Below are 18954 nucleotides of genomic sequence, written 5' to 3'. Positions count from 1 at the left end.
ACAGACATGGTCCGTTTTTTATGTGCGAGACCGGTTCAGTGATTCTCTCCTCTCTTTGTTTCCATGGACAGCTAGGCTCCATTCCAAAGCTAAAAAATAAAAGGCCACATTGTTCTGAGGGGAGCTAGCTTTTACAAGAAATTTCCTCCTCACCACTGGGACAAATTAACTGCCTCAGGCCTGGGTGCTCGGGGGCATTTCTCCCAGAGCTGGCTCAGCAGGCCAGCCTCCCATTCCCGCTCTGCTCACTCTTGCCAGAAAACAAGCCTCATCCACCTAGTCCCCACCACAGCCTTGGAAAACAGACAGGTGTGGTGAAAGATCACAAGCGAGCACGAGAAGTGTGTTAACAGAGGTCTGGTCGGGGTGTAAGTGCAACGAAGAGGCAGCATTCAGTTACAGAAGAATTCCTAGAAGAGGAGGTGCCTAAACTGAGGTTTACACTCAGTAATATTAATTTGTAATTCAGCATTCAATATTTGTCACATGCCTGGTTAAGGAGCTGGATGATTCAACAGAATGTAGAGAGGGAAGGTTCAAATCACAGCTCAGCAGTTCACTTGAACTCTGTTCTTAAAATTTTCTCCAATAAAGTGGATTTCATAATATCTACCTCCAGGGATTGCTGAGGAAGTGATAAAAATAGATAACATACATACAATTCTTTTTTTGTTTGTTTTTTTGTTAACCTTCACCTGAGGATATTTTTTCCATTGATTTTGAGAGAGAGTGGAGGGAAGGGAAGAAGGAGGGAGAGAGAGAGAGAGAGATTGGTTGCCTCCCACAGGTGCCCCAACAGGGCCGGGGAATGAGCCTGCAACCCAGGTATGTGCCCTTGACCTGTTCATGGGCCGACCCTGTCACCACGGAGCCACACCGCCCAGGGCAACATAGATACAATTCTTATACTGCACTTGGCACTCAGAAGTTAATCAATGATAGTTTAGAAAGGGGGTGGGGATTTAGTCTCTTCCTGGAGGCCCTTCCAGCCTAGTGAGAACAACAAACATGAAAAACAAATAATTACGTTGTCTTAGTAAGTTCTAGCTGCTATAACAATTTAGCATAGACTGCAGGTCTTATAAACAACAGAAATTTCTTTTTCACAGTTCTGGAGTCTGGACGTACAAGGTCAGCACGCCGGCATGGTCGGAATCCAGTGAGATCCTCTTCTGGGTTCCAGACTGCGGCCTCCTCACTGTGTCGTTCATGAGGGCTCCACACTCATGGCCTAATTACCTCCCAAAGGCCTCACCTCCTAAAACCACCACACTGGGGCTGAGGACTTCCACATATGAATTGGGGTGGTGGGACACAAACACTACATTCATTGCACATTGTGATATTCAAAAGGCTACAAAAGGTGTGCATGAAATACTGGGTACAAAATAGAAGTATGAAGTATACTATAGACGGTAAAGGCAGCTTAAGGAGAAGTTTCAGCTCAGGTTTAACAAAGAGGCTGAATTTAACCTGAGTATTGAAAACTGAGTAACAATTCACCAAGTAAAAGAAGCTGGGAGGGTGATCCAAGGAGAGGGCTCAGGGAAACCATGTCAGGCTGCTGCTACTAGAAGCAGCGTGAATAGAGGTTCAGTAACAGATGAGAGAGACATCAGGATGACAAAGCATCGAAAGCTGGCAATAGATTGGACATGGGTTGAGGGCAGAGGAAGGAGTCAGAGAAGAATAGGGGTGGGCTTGGTGGCAAGAAGATGGTGATGCTCTAAATCAGCCTTGCAAGGAACAAGGCAGGGCTGTTCATTCAAAGCACAGATGAAAAAGCAGATTGCGTGGATCCATAAAGCCAATCCAGTGGGGTATTTAGATACTCACATGCCCTGGAAGTGATGAGCTGGAGGCAGGACATGTGGCTGGCTTTGACCTGCCAACCTCAAATTATAGCAGATCCCACCTCTGCAGTTCCATCACTTTTATGAATTACTGTTGAAACTGTCATCAGATATTCCTCTAGCAACCCTCAAGCAGGTGAGCACACTTGCTGCCATTTAAAGATGAGAAAGCTGGAACAATGAGCGGCCTTTTACTGAAAAAGTATAGGTTTGCTTTAATTAACTTAATTGACTTAACTGATTGTGTTTGAGTTAAATTCCAGGGATTCCGGTGGCTGGATTTTATGAAAACGCCTGAAACTAGTAAGTCAAATTGTTTTCCACCCTGGCTGGGTATCTCAGTTGGTTAGAGCATCATCCCGATACTCCAAGGTTATGGGTTCAATATCCAGCTAGGACACATACAAGAAGCAACCAATGAATGCATAAATAAGTGGAACAACAAATCGATGTTCCTCTCCCTCTCTCTTCCTCTCTTTCTCTAAAAATCAATCAGTAAACAAATAAATTTTCATCGTTATAAAAAAATCATTTTCCAATGACGTCTACATAAAATTAATATACAGAAATTACTTTTTACAAATATTTTTTTCTTTACATTTGTAGTTATTTTTTTTTTAACAGTAAATCCATGCACATGGTAAAAAGAATTCTACAGGTATGAAAGTTTACAGTGGAAAGCAAATCTACCTGCCCCTAGCCACCCCCATTTGCTCTCTCCAGAGGTCACTACCAGTTTCCTGTGCATCTTTAAAAAGAATATATTGTCTTAAAAAATATATTCTATACTAATAAAAGCTTGTTTGTGTTGTTCCTTGTATTTACATAAATGATATACTATACACACAGTTCTGCATCTATTTTTTTTCCAGTTAGCAGTTTATCTTGGACATTGTTTCAGATCAGGAGAGATAGAGTTAGCTCTTTCTCACCATTTGGCCATTATAAAAAAAATGCTTTATTAAATATTCTGCTACATAGATCACTTTACAGGTTGTAAAATAAAGTCCAAGATTTTATGGGATTTCATGAAAAGAGGACTTGTGCATTTTTACTCTTTGTAGTTATTATTAATTGCTCCCCGGTTAACGTTCCTATTAGCAATTTATGAAAGTGTTTAATTTCTCTGACCCTCGCCAATGCAATGTGTTACCAGACATTTCCATCTTTGCCAATCTGGGTAGGTAAAAATGGTGTCTTATTATGAGGAAGGTTGATAATTTTCTCATGTACTGAACAGCAACCTATATTTCCTTATCTATAAATTGTGTATCCTGATTGTTGATCTTTTTCTTAGTGAATTATAGACATTTTTATACACTTGTTATGTGCCAGGCGCTGTTCTAAGTATGTTACATCAATTAACTCTTTTGGGCCTCATAATAACACTGTAAGGTAAGTCCCAGCATCCCCATTTTCTTAAATGAGGAAACAGGAGCTCAGCAAGGTTTAGTAGTTCGCCCAGTGTCGCATAACCACCAAGAGTCAGGGTTTGTATTTCAGCGCAGGCAGTGTGACCCCAGAACTAAGCATCATGCAGGACATCTTCCTAGCACTGTACCCCTCTCCTTTATCTCATGTCATCCGGGAACTATGTCGCAGGAGGTGAAAGAGGCACAACTGAGTATTTAACCCGGGAGGGAGACTAAAAGAGGAAGCCTAGCGCTGGCCAGTGCGGCTCGGTGGGTTGAAGCGCAGTCCTGCGCACCTAAGGGTTGCAGGTTCCATTCCCAGTCAGGGAACATACCTAGGCTGCGGGTTGGTCCCAGGCTGGGACCCTGCGGGAAGCAACCTTTCGGTGTTTCTCTCTCACATCGACGTTTCTCTCTCTCCCTTCCTCTCTCTCAATCAATTAAACAATCAATTAAACAGTCAATTATTAAAACAATCAATAAAAGCATATCCTCAGGTGAGGATTAAAAAAATAAATAAATAATAAAAACCAGGAAGGATAGGGCTACTTAGAACCAAAGAAGAAAAAGGTGCTTTCCTTGGTGCTCTGTCAAAAAGGAAGGTAGGAAACTGGTGAATTGGTTTAGGGGAGACCAGGCTGTTGCCGGCTCACAGCCAGGGAGCCCTGAGGCCCAGGGTCGTGTCTCCCAGTGCCTGGGGGTGCTGATAAAAGGAGCGTCACTTACTCCTGTTTCCACAGGGGTCTGGAGGCAACGGGGGGGGGGGGGGGGGGCAGCCTTTTGGAGGATGTGCTCCTATAAGCTGCTCTCACTCGGGCCTTCCCCACTCCCCCATTCGCCCCAACCCACTATCGCCCATGCATATTCATTAAAAAAAGAAGAAAAGAATCGAGAGCTTTTATTTCCACAGGACGTAGGATTTTGAAGAAATCACTGAATCCCAGTCAAGAACCTTCCACCTGCCCGTCAAGACTGGGAAACTGAGGCCCCACACAAGAAGTGGCGGGGAGGGGTGCACTTGAACCCGAGGCTGCGCGCTCCTGCACCTCCCGGGGCGCCAGCCTCCCGCCCAACCCTTGAGGGCCAGGAGGGACCCCCAAGCCAGACGCCCCACGGGGCTCCCGGAGCGGGCGGCCGCCGCCGAGCGAGCGGGGCGCCTCCCAGCTGCCTAGGACGCCTGCGGGAAATGAAAGACACAGGCGCTGCCCCTGGGGATCCCGTTGGGGCCGCGCAGCCTGACGGTGGGGGGCGCCGAGGAGCCCCTGGTCCCAAGGCGCCCTGAGACCTGCGCAGGGCGCGCGCCTGCCGCGGGCACGGGGACTGTTCAGGTCGCCCGCGGCGGGCACTGCGGCTGGCACGGCCCGGGCTGCGGCCCTGCCAGGGGCGGGAGGCGTTTACTCCGGGAGCACCGAGAGCTCCTCGCCCTGCGTGCGGCGGGGGCCTCTTCCCCGGGGCGTGCGGGGGCCAGGGGGACCCCAGCACCGGGAAGGGCTGGCCGAGCTGTGCCCCGGCTCCGTCTGAAGCCGAGACCAGGCCCATGGAGTCGGAGGCCCTCCTGGACTTGTGTCTGAGTAGAGTGTGCAGCTGCTATGGTTAGCTCCCCTCCCCTCCCCTCCCCTCCCCTCCCCTCCCCTCCCCTCCCCTCCCCTCCCCTCCCCTTTGCCGGTAGGGAGGGCCCTGGAGAGGCTTCTTGGTGGTTTGTGTTTGGGTCAAACTGAGATGAGTCATGTTAACTCCAGCTACACAGATGCTGCCAAAGGACACTGCCTCCTTAATATGCATAGCATCCAGGCAGTGAGCTGCAAGATAAGATCCTGCTTGTTCAGATACAAGTGTAGACCTTTCTTTCCTCCAGGGAGATCTTGGAAGTGAACATTAGCCTGGGTCTCAGGAGACCTAAATTCAAGTCCAAGCTTTGCCATTCACCAACTGTGTGACAAACTTTTCATCTCTCTAGGCCTCAGTTTCAGTAATTGTGAAATTAGGTAATAGGGTTTAGATTATAATGACAAATACAAATTAAAAATAAGTGGCTCTATAGAATTAAACCCACGTATATATGGTCAACTAGTTTATGAAAGAGGAGCCAAGAATACACAATGGAGAAAGGACAGTCTCTTCAATAAATTATGTTGGGGAAAATGAGCAGCCATATGCAAAAGAATGAAACTGGACCACTATTTTACACCATACACAAAAATTGGCCAAAACTAAAACACAGAGCAGGAAAAAAAAAAATGAAACACGTTTAAAAAGCAATAGAAAAGATCAATGAAACTAAGAGCTGGGCTTTTTTAAAGATAAACCAAATTGACAACTCTAGTTTAATTACTAAAAAAGTGAAAGACAAATAAATGAAATTATAAATGAAAGAGGAAACATTATAACTAATACCACAAATACAAAATGTCATAAAAGATTACTATGAACAATGATATGCCAACAAATTGTACAACCTAGAAAAAATAGGTAAATTACTAAAAACATGCAACCTACCAAGACTAAATTATGAAGGCATAGAAAATATAAGTGAACCAATTACTACTAAAGAGATTTAAAGAATATTCAAAAAACCTCCTGACAAAGAAAAGTCCAGGACCAGATGGCTTCACTGGTGACTTCCACCAAACATTTAAAGAATTAACACCTATCCTTCTCAAACTCTTCCAGAAATAGAAGAGGAGGGTACACTTCCAAATTAATTTTACAAGGCCAGCATTACCCTGATACTACAACCAAATGAGGACAATACAAGAAAAGGAAATCACAGCCCAACATTGCTGATGAACTTAGATGCAAAAATTCTCTGCAAAATATTAGCAAACCAAATTCAACAATATATTAAAAGGATCATTCACCATGATCAAGTGGAATTTATCCCTGGCATGCAAGGATGATTCAACATATGCAAATCAATCAATGTGATATATCACATTATCAAAATAAAAGATAAAAATCATAATTATTTCAACAGGTGTAGAAAAAGCATCTGACAGTTGTCAGCATCCATTGATGATACAAATGCTCAACAAAATGGGTGTGGAGGGAACAAACCTTAACATGAGAAATGACATAAAGCAAGCCCACAGCTAACATCACACACAACTGTTAAAAGCTGAAAGCTTTTCTTCTAAGATCAGAAACAACACATGGATTCCCAGTCTCGCCACTTTTCTTCAACATAGTTTCTGAAGTCCTCACCAGGGCAATTAGGCAAGAAAAAAATTAAAGTTATCCAGATTAGACAGGAAAAAGTAAAACTTCCTCTATTTGCAGATGATATAATATTATATATAGTAAAACCCTAAAACCTCCACTGAAAAACTGTTAGAACTAATCATCATTTTCAGTAAGTTTGAAGGATATAAATTCAACCTACAGAAGACTTCAAATAACCAAAGCATTTTTTTTAAAAAAGAACAATGTGAAGGCATCATACTTTCTAATTTTAAAATATATCACAAAGTTACAGTAATCAAAAGAGCATGGTACTGGCATAAAAACTGAATATCCACATGCAAAAGAATAAAATAAGACCCCTATTTTATACCATACACTAAAATAAAGTCTAAATAGGTTAAAAACTTAAAATTAAGGCCTGAAATGGTAGAACTCTTAGAAGAAAACATAGGGAAAATGTTCTTAACATTGGCCTTGGCAATGATTTCTTCAATATGATGATATGACACCAAAAGCAAAGGTGACCAAAGCAAACATAAACAAGTGGGACTACATCAAACTAAAAAGCTTCTGCACAGCAAAGGAAATCATCAACAAAGTGGAAAGGTAGCCTACTGAATGAGAGAAAATATATGCAAATCATAGGATTAAGAAAGGGTTAATATTGAAAATATATAAGAAACTCCTACAATTCAACATCAAAAAACAACCCAATTTAAAAATGGGCAAAAGACCTAATAGACATTTCTATAAAAGAGAAAATATTGAAAGATCATAATATTAAGAGTTCAATTAAAACACAAGCCATAGAGATACAAAGTTTGCAACCTTTCTCAACAAGAGCTCCTTGACGTCCTAGCTGGTTTGGCTCAGTGGCTAGAGCATCAGCTTGCAGATTGAAGAATCCTGGGTTCAATTTCGGCCAAGGGCGTGTACCTCGGTTCCAGGCTCGATGCTCGGCCCCGGTTGGGAGGCAGCCAATCAATGCATCTCTCTCACATTGGTGTTCCTCTCTCTGTCTCTCTCTTTCTCTCCCCCTTCAACTCTCTCTGAAAAGCAATAGAAAAAATATCCTCAGGTGAGGATTAAAAAAAAAAAAAAAAAAAGTTCCTTGGTAAAGTTAAATTCTACAGAAAATATTTTGAATGATGTTTTAAAAAAATTTTCAAAAGGATGGTGCATAGCTAGTGTCATTTCTGGATGCAATGGAGAAAAGCGAATTCGTTACAAACAAAAGGTACTTTAAGCACTGGGGCATAATGCTTTCCTGAAACACATGGGAAAGACTTGAATAGAGCCTGAGGAAGAGGGAATGGTCAAAAGGAACCGTGAGTCTCAGGCTTGGGACATGAGGAGCTGGAAGCTCTATTTACTGAAACAAGAAATACAACAACCCACCCACACCCCTCTGGATGTCGAACTTTCTGCCACATCTAGAATGCTATTTCTTGTCCTTTCTGCTCAATCTGCTTGGATGTCCCACAGAAGAATCATTCCTCAAGTGCCAAAACCAAGTTCTCCTTTTCTGTTCCCCTACATTCCCTTCCTACCCTCAGTTGATTGGACTTGACCCTGGAGATGACAAAAAGTCGGTGTTTTGCAACCAGCAGTTCAAGGGCAGGGCCTGTGCAGATGTATCTCTGCAATCCCCGCCGTGCCTACCACGGGACAGGTGCTCCATGCATAATGAGTGATAATTAGGAAATCAGTTATAATGATGATGACTAAGCCATTTGGGACTTTTTTAAAGCAAGAAAATCACTTAATATTTGTATTTGAAAGGATTGTTGTGGCTGCAGTGTACAAAATCCCCTGTAACAGGTTTTCTCAACCACAGCACTCTTGATATTTGAACTGGTTAATTCTTTGCTGCGGGGGCCATACTGCGCTTTGTGGGATGTTTAGCAGCATCCTTGGCCCCTACCCACTAAGTTCCAGTAGCACTCCCCTCCCCAGTTATCACATCCAAAAATGTGGCTCCAGACATTGGCAATGTTCTCTGGGAAGCAAAATTGTCCTGGATGAGAATCACTGTCCTAGAACGAAAAGAAGGTAACAATCAATCGGCCCGGTCACTAGACGACGTTACAGAAGGAAGAAGGAAGTACATTCAGGTTGAAAACGTCTACTCCGTGCTGGGCTTCACATATGGTTTCATATTTTAAAGAGAGATATGGGATAAGAGAGGCCCACTCCCACACCAACTGCCCCCTGAAATCCCTCCAGGGTTGCCTGAGGTCAAGCTCCCAAATGATTAAACCCTAGAACAGACACCATCACTTTTCCTGGCCCCAGCTGAGTGCAGTGAAGTCTAATTCCCACGCCATGTCAGAGAGGAGAGTTTGACACTGCTCCATGGATATTAATTTAAGTTATTCTAGGGAGGCCTCAAAATCACTTTCCAGTCAGCTCCAATGGGGGGAAACAGTAGAGATTCTTTGACATAAGCTGGTTGAACTCCAGGACTTGGGTGTCTTCTCCCTTTGTCCGACCCCTCAGCCACCCTTGGGGAGCCTCTCCCTGGGGACTATGCAACACCCTGGCTAAAACCTGAATGCTGGAACTGGTCGGTTTTCCTGGTCCAGCTCAGAGGGCCCTGGCAGGTGCCTCCACATTTACTCAGCAGCCTGGGGACTTGGTTTGCTCTTCTCTGCTCCCACCAACACCCGCTGGTTGCTGCTGGTATTAATAACATAAACAGCAGGAGGCCTCCCACCAGAATCGGGGCTGTCTGGATAATTATCTAGTGGCCAAGGACCAGTCAGTAAATTACTCTGTGACCTGGGAATTCAGCAGGTTGCCACCATCATTCAGGCCTGTTCACTTTATTGCTCTCCACTCCTGCTGCACAGACATTTATTTATCTCATTTACATTCAGAGCATTGATTTCATGCCTTTTTGTTTTCCGCCTTAGAGGTGAGAAGTAGCCTGTTTGGGGAGACAGGTTCTCAGGTCAGTGGAATGGCTGTACTGACGTGTGGAGGAGAAATATTGGAGATGTTGGTTGCTGCGATCATTTAGTTGTGTGCCCAGCAAATCAGCACCTGCTCCCTGTGGCACTTCCAAACGACTTTTGATCTTTCTGTCTGAGTTGTGACACTTTCTAGTAAACTGCCTCTATATGTAACCTTGCATATTGGAGAAAGTCAGAGAGAAAAAACCTCATCACTCCCACCTCACACACAACACTTGAGCTACGTCAAATGGGAGTAGCACACTCAAGGTTATTTCCCCAAATGCAGTATCTGTCCTCGGGGCATTTGCAGCAACTGTTCCCTTTATCTAGGGCACTCTTTGCCCTCCCCTGCACCACACTCTAAGCCATCTTTCAGATCTTATCTTAGATGTCACTGCCCTCCCAGAAAGCTTTTCCTCAGCCATCCAAAGCAGAGTTGGATTACTCATGTCCCTTCTGAGCTGCCATAGCATTCTATTCCTTATTATATGGCTAATTCCATTCTCTCTGGCAATCACCTGTTTTCTTCCCTCTTCTGTCTTTTGGATTGTGAACTCAGCGCGAACAAGAACATGCCGACATCTATACCAGGCCCCCACTGAAAGAAGTCCATGGAAATTAATGAAAAGACATAGGCAGACATCCCCTAACTCTACCTCACAGGCAAACCTGATTCCCAGCATCAGCTCAGCTCACTCACTTGCTCAACGCCACTCTCCGAGGAGAAAGGTCACAAAGGTTCCCAGTGGGGAACTTACAGCTTCAGCTGAGAACTTTATTTCAATTCCCCGGAATCATTCACTAAATCTCTCCCTCCTTTCAATGCACCAGTTTCCTTAAGTGCACCTGTAATTCTCATTTAATTCACTTTAACTCCGTAATTCATCTAAAAAATGAATATCCCTGGATCAGCTGATTAAACTACTTTGTAGCCTGGATTAAGACATTTAAATGCACTCAGCCTTGGTTTGCTCTTGCATAGAATGAGTTCGTTATCTCTTAAGTGCTTGTCATCCTGAAAGTTTTCTGATTCTAACATTCTAAGAATATAGGTGGCGAGAGTTCCCACTTTGCTGCAAAACCCTTTTTGACAAATAGGATATAGACCAAGTATTAAAATGAATAATTTAGCTACTGGGGTTTTTTTTTCCACAAAGGTGCAGGGTGAGAGATGATAATCTGGCCCTTACTTATCCCACTGCCTCACATCACCACTAATCACAACCTGCTTCCAGTTCCTCTCTGCACACTTTCTAGCCCATGTGCCTTCACCTCTGCTGTTCCCTCTGCCTGGAATACCTTTCCTCCTCCATACGCCTGGCAAACTTGGAATCCTGTCGCGAAACCCAGCTACAGTCAGTGACTCTGGGAAGTCTTCCTTGACTTGAGAAGCAGCACAGCACAGTGACCAAGAGTTCAGACTGTAATGACACATCTGGGACTCCAATTTATCCCACCACCTACCTGCTGTGGTTCTGTGTAAAAGTGACGTAATTGATCAGACCGAGCCTCAGCCTCCTCACCTTTTAAATGGGCATGATAGCTCCTACCTCATAGGGCTGTAGGGATTGAATGAGCTAACGCAAGTAAAGAATTCGGTTCAGCTCCCGGCAAATAAGCACCGTATGAGGGTTAGCCATTATTATTAGTGACCCCAAGTTAGAATTAGTCACCTCTGATACGCATTTATCAAGCTGAATTTTACATGCTTGTGTGTCCTACAAGACTGTGACCTCCTTAAAGTTCACACATGTTCATACCGATATACCCAGAATTGTGCACGATGCTCTGCACATAGTAAACAGCTAACAAATGTTTTGCTGAGTGAAATTGAATTAAACATCTAGGAAACTAGAATACTTTTTAAAATACTTTAAATATAATAAGATAAAGAAGTGCACAACATGCTATCAGATGTCCTAGATCGGCTGTGACAGTTTTACATTCGTGTTCACATTTTCACTCTGGTTCTCATAGTGAATTCACAGGGCAGATATTATTATCCTCGAGTTCACAAATGAGAGAACAGACTCAGAGGGATTTCATTTTGGCCCAAAGTCACAGAGCAAATTGCAGAATCCGAACCAGTATCACTTTCCTCCCCTCTTACGCTTTCCTTGCTCACCCCCACCTCCCCCGCAAAAAAGCAGCTAAGCTACTCTTAAAAACACTCAGGTGTTAAGATTTTAAGCTTCCACAAGTGATTCCTCACCCAGCACCCAATGAAAGCAAGCGCTGGGCATGGGGCCCTTCTCGATGCCGTTCCCGCTGGCGACCGCAGCCCTGGCTTCTCCACGTGCTGTGGAGAAGGCACATGGGCCATGTGTTTTGCCCTCGGCATTCAGAGGAGACACTGTTTCTGCGAGGGCTTTGGGCCCCTGCAGGCTTTTCCTGTGCTTTTGTGCAGCTGAGGAGATGAAACAAGGGTATCAAAAGCTGCGAACAGTCCTACCTCTGGAGACAGGCATTTACTAGAAGAAAGAACGAGCCAATGGCTTCCCAGAGCATTGTTCAGCCACATTAGAGAAAGGATTAAGCAGATACATTCAGCTATTCTAACAGGTTTTCTTTAAGCCTTGAATACGCCTCTCACACTCACTCAGATAATCACATTAGTTTTGTCATTAAAAGATTCCTTTTATAGAAAGTACCTAAACCGCTTAAACCACCCAGAGAGGTCGCATACATTATCAAACACCAAGACAAACAAAAGGAATTTTCTGGTCCACATCTCAGTTTCCCTTACTCCTCAAAAAATTGGGGGAATTGAGGTAGAAATGAGTTTGGAAACGGACAGTGGCAGAACAGCCATTCTCACTCCTTCTGTCCCTGTGAGACTGGAACTGGGAAGACTGGAAAAGTCCTTCAGCGCTGGGGCCAGCAGAAAACAAAAGACAGAGAGATGAAGACAGCGGGGCCAGGAGCGGGTAGAAAGACCAGGCCCTGCCTCCCTCTCTGCCACAAGAAATTGCGTTTGGAAACAAGGAAGAGAGGATTTGGGATCAGATGACTGCCAGTAACTAGATCTGTGGCCATGGCTAGGGGTTACGTCATTTCTCTTGGCCTCATGGTCCTACTCTATAAAATGGAGATATTACCCGCCTTGCTTCTCACTCAGGGCTGTTGAGGGGCTCAAATGAGAAAGGCAGGCAGCACAGTTCTGAGGCCTATAAAGTATGAGATAAGCATCTTTGGCTCTTTTTATGGCCCTCAAATGATGGGAGCTATGTATGTTTTTTTCACAGTAACATGATTGGGGCCTAACCCTTGGCACGTAATTGGAGCTTCATAATTTTTTTTTTAATGAATAGTGTTTTTATTGTCTTTCTCACTAAGCACCATTCACCCTGCAAATATGGCCTTCAAGTCTCAGTTCAAATGTTACTTCTCCTTTAGAGCCTTCCTCAGACCTTCAGGATGGATTCATTACTTCTGCTTTCATGCTAACAACATAGCATCCTGAATGTCATATAAATTCTTAGCCCAATGTATTTAATCAAACACTGTAATCATCTCTCCTCATTAAAATTGAGTTTCTGCCCAGCCGGGCGTTGCTCAGTGGTTGAGCATTGACCTAGGATCCAGGGAATTGAGGTTTGATTTCCGGTCAGGGCACATGCCCGGGTTTCGGGGAGTGTGCAATGATCCCCAGCAGGGGGCGTGCAGGAGGCAGCCCATCAATGACTCTCTTATCATTGATGTTTCTCTCTCCCTCTCCCTCCTCTCTCTGAAATCAATAGATATATTTAAAAGAAAAAAAAATTGAGCTTCTGAAAAACTGAGCTTGCCTTTTTATTCTTACTACCTTACACTGTACCTGCATAGGGTTACCATTCAATAAATATTGGGGTTATTTGGCCCAGGGAAGAGAAATTCGAGGAGTCAATTAAGAACCAGTTTTGCCTTGGCCAGTGTGGCTCAGATGGTTGGGCCCCGTCCCTTGCATTAAAAGGTTGCCGTTCGATTTCCCATCAGGGCACATGCCTGGGCTGTGGGCTTGATCTCCAATAGGGAGCATGCAGGAGGCAGCCAATCGATGTTTCTCTCTCCCCCTCTCTAAAAATCAATTTTAAAAATCTAAAAAAAAAAAGTCTCCAATAATAAATTTTATAGAAGACGGTGTCTGTACTACAATGTTTAGACTGTTGTGCTATTGTGTTTTTTAGAGTGTAAGACTATTGGATGAATTGAATTAACAATCAATTTTTCATCTCCTTTGCAAGGTAAACTTTGAAGAAAGGGTTTTAAGTTATCATAGATTTAGATTAGACATCAACACTATCACCATTTTAGGCCACATAATACTGTGTTGTGGGAGTTTGTCCTTTGTATTGTAGGATGCTTAATTGAACCTCTGGCGTCTACTCCTTAGATGCCAGGAGCAACTCTCCTCTTCCTAGAGTTGTGACAAATGATGTCTCCTGCCATTGCCAAATGTCCCCTGCAGGACAAAGTGCTGCCAGTTGAAAACCACCAGTTTAGACCTAAACTCCTGCAGGTGAGTTTGGAGACAAAAGGAGACAAAAGAGGTGGTGGAAATCTGCCCGTGAGCTCCCTAAATGCAAAGCAGATGGATATTTTACTAGTTTATGTTATACCATGCATTCTGAAGGTAGGTAGATTTTACCCAGTTAACTGACATCATGGTAACATATGAAATGTCTTTTGTCAACTGTAAGGGAGACTTCTGAAACAAGAATAATCCGATGACCCAGCTGATGTGGCTCAGCCGTTCAGCATCGATTTGGATCCAGGAGATAGCGCTCAGATTGCCGGTCAGGGCACATGCCCGGGTTGCAGGCTCTATCCCCAGTATGGGGCGTGCAGGAGACAGCCGATCAATGACTCATCATGGATGTTTCTCTCTCTCTCCCTCTCCCTTCCTCTCTCTGAAATCAATAGACATATTTAAAAAAATATTAATAATCTGATGGCTTTTGTTGATGAGAGAAGGAAGCCATTTACCAAATCACCCGGCTACTTTGCTGTATCGCACTCATTCAAGAGTATTACTGTCTACCTTCAGTGTCATAGCACCCTGCATATCACCTGCGCAAAAAGTTTCATTTGGAGGTTAAGATCTTGGAGTTGATTGCTGGTTTTCTGTAAACCTTTCTTTGGCTATTTACCTCAGATTTCAGGAGTTATAAAACAAAGAAAAATGGTTAAAACCACTCCCCCAAAGCCACAGAGAAAGTTTGGCAGCAGATGCAAACGTCTTTGTGGTCAAAGCACCTGAGCACCTGACTTTCTCTGCTCTGCCTCCACATACCTGGTGAGCTACGGTTGGTCCAATAGTGCTCTCCTGAGCAAGCGGGGTGATGGTAAATTCAGGTGTCTGAGCTTATTTTTTTCAAACTAGTACTTCACTTGTTATAAAACATAATTTATTCCCTTTCCCCTGTTCAACTATCTACTACAGCAAGTAAACTATCTACCTGGCAAAATTTTGGTGTATGCGCGCACACACACACACACACACACACACACACACATGTATGTATTTCATCAGTGGTATGTTTCATTAGTTCATTATAGAATACTTGTTATGCTTTGCTGTTTTGACTTTCCTCTGTACTGAAGGATTGTATAAGAATGAACACAGTGAAATTCAACAATACGTGTAGAGCAGTTGAAGATCTCATTATGTTACACTTTTGCCCTTTCTGAGGCTCTTTCAGGAAGTTCCTGCCTGGGCTTCTCCAGGCTGACTGGTCTGGTTTTCTCTCACCTGCAGTGTAAACTGTTCAACCGACTTTGCTTTCCTCTTTGCAGATGGCTGCTAGAAAGTGTAGAGCCAAATTTCCTTGGCCCCTATCTTTAGTAAATAAATAAAATTCAATGGTAGCATTTCCCAGTGGGTGTTTGGCAGAGCACCAGATCCTCAAATGTTGCTGAAAAGGGGTTTTCAGATCAATTAAGTTTGGAAAATGTCACATTCTTGTTGATTCACAATGCACATGCGTATCAGTTTTGAGAGACTCTGTAGTAAAGATACCTGTTCAACGTATTTCGACCATGTTCATGCATTTTGATCTTGTACCCTTTTTTATGTAACACCTACTAACATCGGGCCTTCCAAGCATTCTGTGGAGCCTATATGATAAATGCTGCTTTGTGGTTTGCATTCTTAGATCCACGTTACATCTCTATCCCTTTTAAATGTGTTTAATTTCTATTTTTAAATCTCCTGAAATCCTTTCAGAACCAGGTGTGACAACATTTTTTTAATGAATAACAGATAAACATGTTAGCTCTATGACCTTGGGCAAGTAGCTCTCACTCTAGGCTTGCTTCTTAAGAAAGATGTTAGCCATGTCAAACACACGTGTAAAACTAAACGATCCCACGACAGCTCTCCAGCGCTACTGCTGTAAGCTTCTACCCTCCCGTCCGCATTACTGGACAGCAGTATCTATTGGAGCCAGCCCCTTCTTTGACCCCTTGCATTGAAAAGTGGCTCCAGAGAAATCCAGTCACTTCAATGAGAACCCAGTCAGTGTTCTCAGCTAACATTAAGGCACCATTACATTCAGCCCCCTTGAGAAATGCTGTCGGGCTGATGGAGTGGGAAAGGGAGCCAGGGACATGCAGCTGAAGTGAGGGAAAATCAGTTAAGTCAAAGTTCCAGAGGTTTTGAGTATGAGGAGATCTCCATTCCAAAATTCAGGAAAGCCCAGAGGAGGGGGTTACGTGAGCAGAGAGAGCGACGGATGGGAAGCTTGGCCTTTCCACCCTGAAACGCATCTATTTGTATAAATTTGCAGAGGCCTAGTGAGAGCTGGCTGCCAGGCCCCATTCAGGATGCTGATTACCAGAAGGAAGAAGGCACAGTCCCTGCTCTCAGAGAGCTTGGTATTCCAGAAAGGAGGGTAAGAACATTAAGCAAAATATTATAATTTGGGGTATGTGTATTAAACTAGAGGTGGTCAGGCACCATTTAAGGTACCAGATACAGAGATGAACGAAACAGACAATCCCTACCTCGATGAAGTTCATTCTGGCTGACATGCTAGGTGTGAACCTTGTTCTGTGAGAGCATAGATAAGCCACTTCCTTTAGGAAAGTGACTTCACAGGGGAAGTGATCAAGTGGATCTGGGCTTTGAAAAAGACATAGAAGTTTGCCAGTGAAAACACTGAAGGGTAGTGCTGACAATGGAATTTTTTAGACAGAGCAGCAGTATTTTAGAATAATAGGAAGTTTGGTGTGGCTGAATTGCAGGATGTTAGAAAACTGAAAGGCAACAGTAAGAATGGGAAATGAGTGCAGAGAAGTAGATCCCAATTTAAGCAAAGGCTGTAGCAGGGATCAGGTGGTGGGTCGGCTCAGTGGAGTCATATGTGCTCAGCCGTAGGAGAATTAGGATGTTTGGGGATCTCTTAAGAATATATTATAGTAGGTACAATCTCATAGCAGCTCCTGAAGTGTTTCCTGAACACACGTTCCTTGAGAACACCTTCCATGCTATGATTACTATCTATTCATGGCTTTCCAGTCCAAACTGGGTTCCACCTTTATATCCAACAGTCTTGACAGCTAGCTCCACTTGTTTATTTCAAAAGTACATAAAACTCAGCAAAATGAAACTAAGCTGAATTCATAATCTTCCTACCAAACCTGGTCACCCTCTGGTGCTCTCTTTCTAGTATATGGCACCACAGTCTATTCAAGTGCACAAGCCAGAAATTATCATCCTTTACACCTGCCCAGCTCATATCTTATACAGAACCCATCACCAAATCCAGCTGACATTCCTTACTAAACCTCTCTCAAACTCATCCACTTCACATTTCCACCTCTATCACCCTAGTCAAAGTTATCTCTTCTCTTACTTGGACAACTGCAACAGTGGTCTCCTGTATCACATGCTTGCCCCTACATTGCACACTCCACTCTACAGCCAGAGTGATTTTTTTTTAGGTTATTACAATATTATTGACTATATTTCCTATGCTGTACATTACCTCCCCATGACTTATAACTGGAAATTTGTATCTCTTATTCCCCTTCACCTTTTTCACCCTTCTCACACCCATAAGACCAGAAACCACAAAACTCCTAGAAGAAAACATAGTCAATAAACTCTTTGACATAGGTCTTAGAAAAACATTTTTTGGATCTGTCTTCCCAGGCAAGGCAACAAAAGCAAGAATAAATAAATGGGATTACATCAAACTAAAAAGCTTTTGCACAGCAAGGGAAATGATCAGCAAAACCAAAAGGCAACCCACTGAACGGGAGAAGATATTTGCAAATGATGTATCTTATTACAGGTTAATATTCAAAATATGTAAAGAACTCACACAACTCAACATAAAAAATCCAATTTAAAAATGGGCTGAGGACCTGAATAGACAATTGTCCAGAATTACTTTTTTAAAGTATGTTTTTATTGATTTTAGAGAGGGAGAGGGATAGAGAGATAGAAACATCAATTGGCTGCCTCCTACATGTCTCCCACTGAGGACTGAGCCCACAACGCGGGCATGTGCCCTGACTGGGAATTGAACCCGGAGACCTCTTGGTTCAAGGGTTGACACTCAACCACTGAGCAACATCGGCTGGGCCAAAATGATCTTTTAAAATAAAAATCTGTTCATGTCACTCCCTTGATTAAGGACCAATTCCTTATGACTCCTTATGGTCTTCTTGAATAAGCTTTTTCCTGCCACATCTCCAAATTTATCACTGTCTCTCTGGTCACCTGCAATCCCATTTCGGGGACATTCTTTCATTTCCTTGAATATGCTACACTCAGGGCTTTTACACATGCTGTTTTCTTCACTTCTCTTGCTAGTATATCCCCCATCCAGCTAAAATGTCACATCTCAAAAGAGGAGTCTTATTCCCACAGACCAACTCAGATTCCCTGGTAAATGCCTTAAAAGCCCCCATTCATTTTTTAGTTGTTCTTAATCTTCACCCAAGGATATTTTTTCCATTAATTTTTAGAGAGAATAGAAGGGAGGGAGGAGGGGGAGAGAGAGAGAGAAACATCAATGTGAGAGAGACACATCAATTAGTTGCCTCCCGCACGCACTCCAACCAGGATCAGGGATTGAACCTGCAACCCAGGCATGTGCTCTTGACCAGGAATCGGACCCATGACCTTTTGGTCTGTTGGCTGATGCTCTAACCACTGAGCCAAAACAGCTAGGGCTAGAGCCCCCACTCTTCATAGCACTTATAACAGCTCCTTGTATAATTTGACATTTCATATCTTTCTCCCAGGAGAATGTAAACCTTATTAGGACAGATACAGTCAAACCCTGGTTCTCAAATGTCTTCCATCTTGAAAAATTTGGTTCTCGACAAAGTTGTTCATGGGAGGGAAGGGGGACCTGGAGGAGGATGTCTCAGTTGTTGAACAAAACTTCACTTTTCAACGCAACAACCCGTTCATGCTGATACCTGTATGATCAGTCTCGCTTCTCTCAGGTGACAAAGGAGAAAATGAGCTAGTATGAGTCAGTTTACTGCTAAACCTCCTACTGTTCATGTCTCAGGAAATTGTGCTGTGAATATTTTCATGTTTTTTTGCTTTTGTTG

This window comes from Miniopterus natalensis, chromosome 11 (genome assembly GCF_054644295.1).
Source record: "Miniopterus natalensis isolate mMinNat1 chromosome 11, mMinNat1.hap1, whole genome shotgun sequence".
In the NCBI taxonomy this organism is placed as follows: Eukaryota; Metazoa; Chordata; class Mammalia; order Chiroptera; family Miniopteridae; genus Miniopterus; species Miniopterus natalensis.
Note: the sequence above shows the minus strand (reverse complement) of the source record.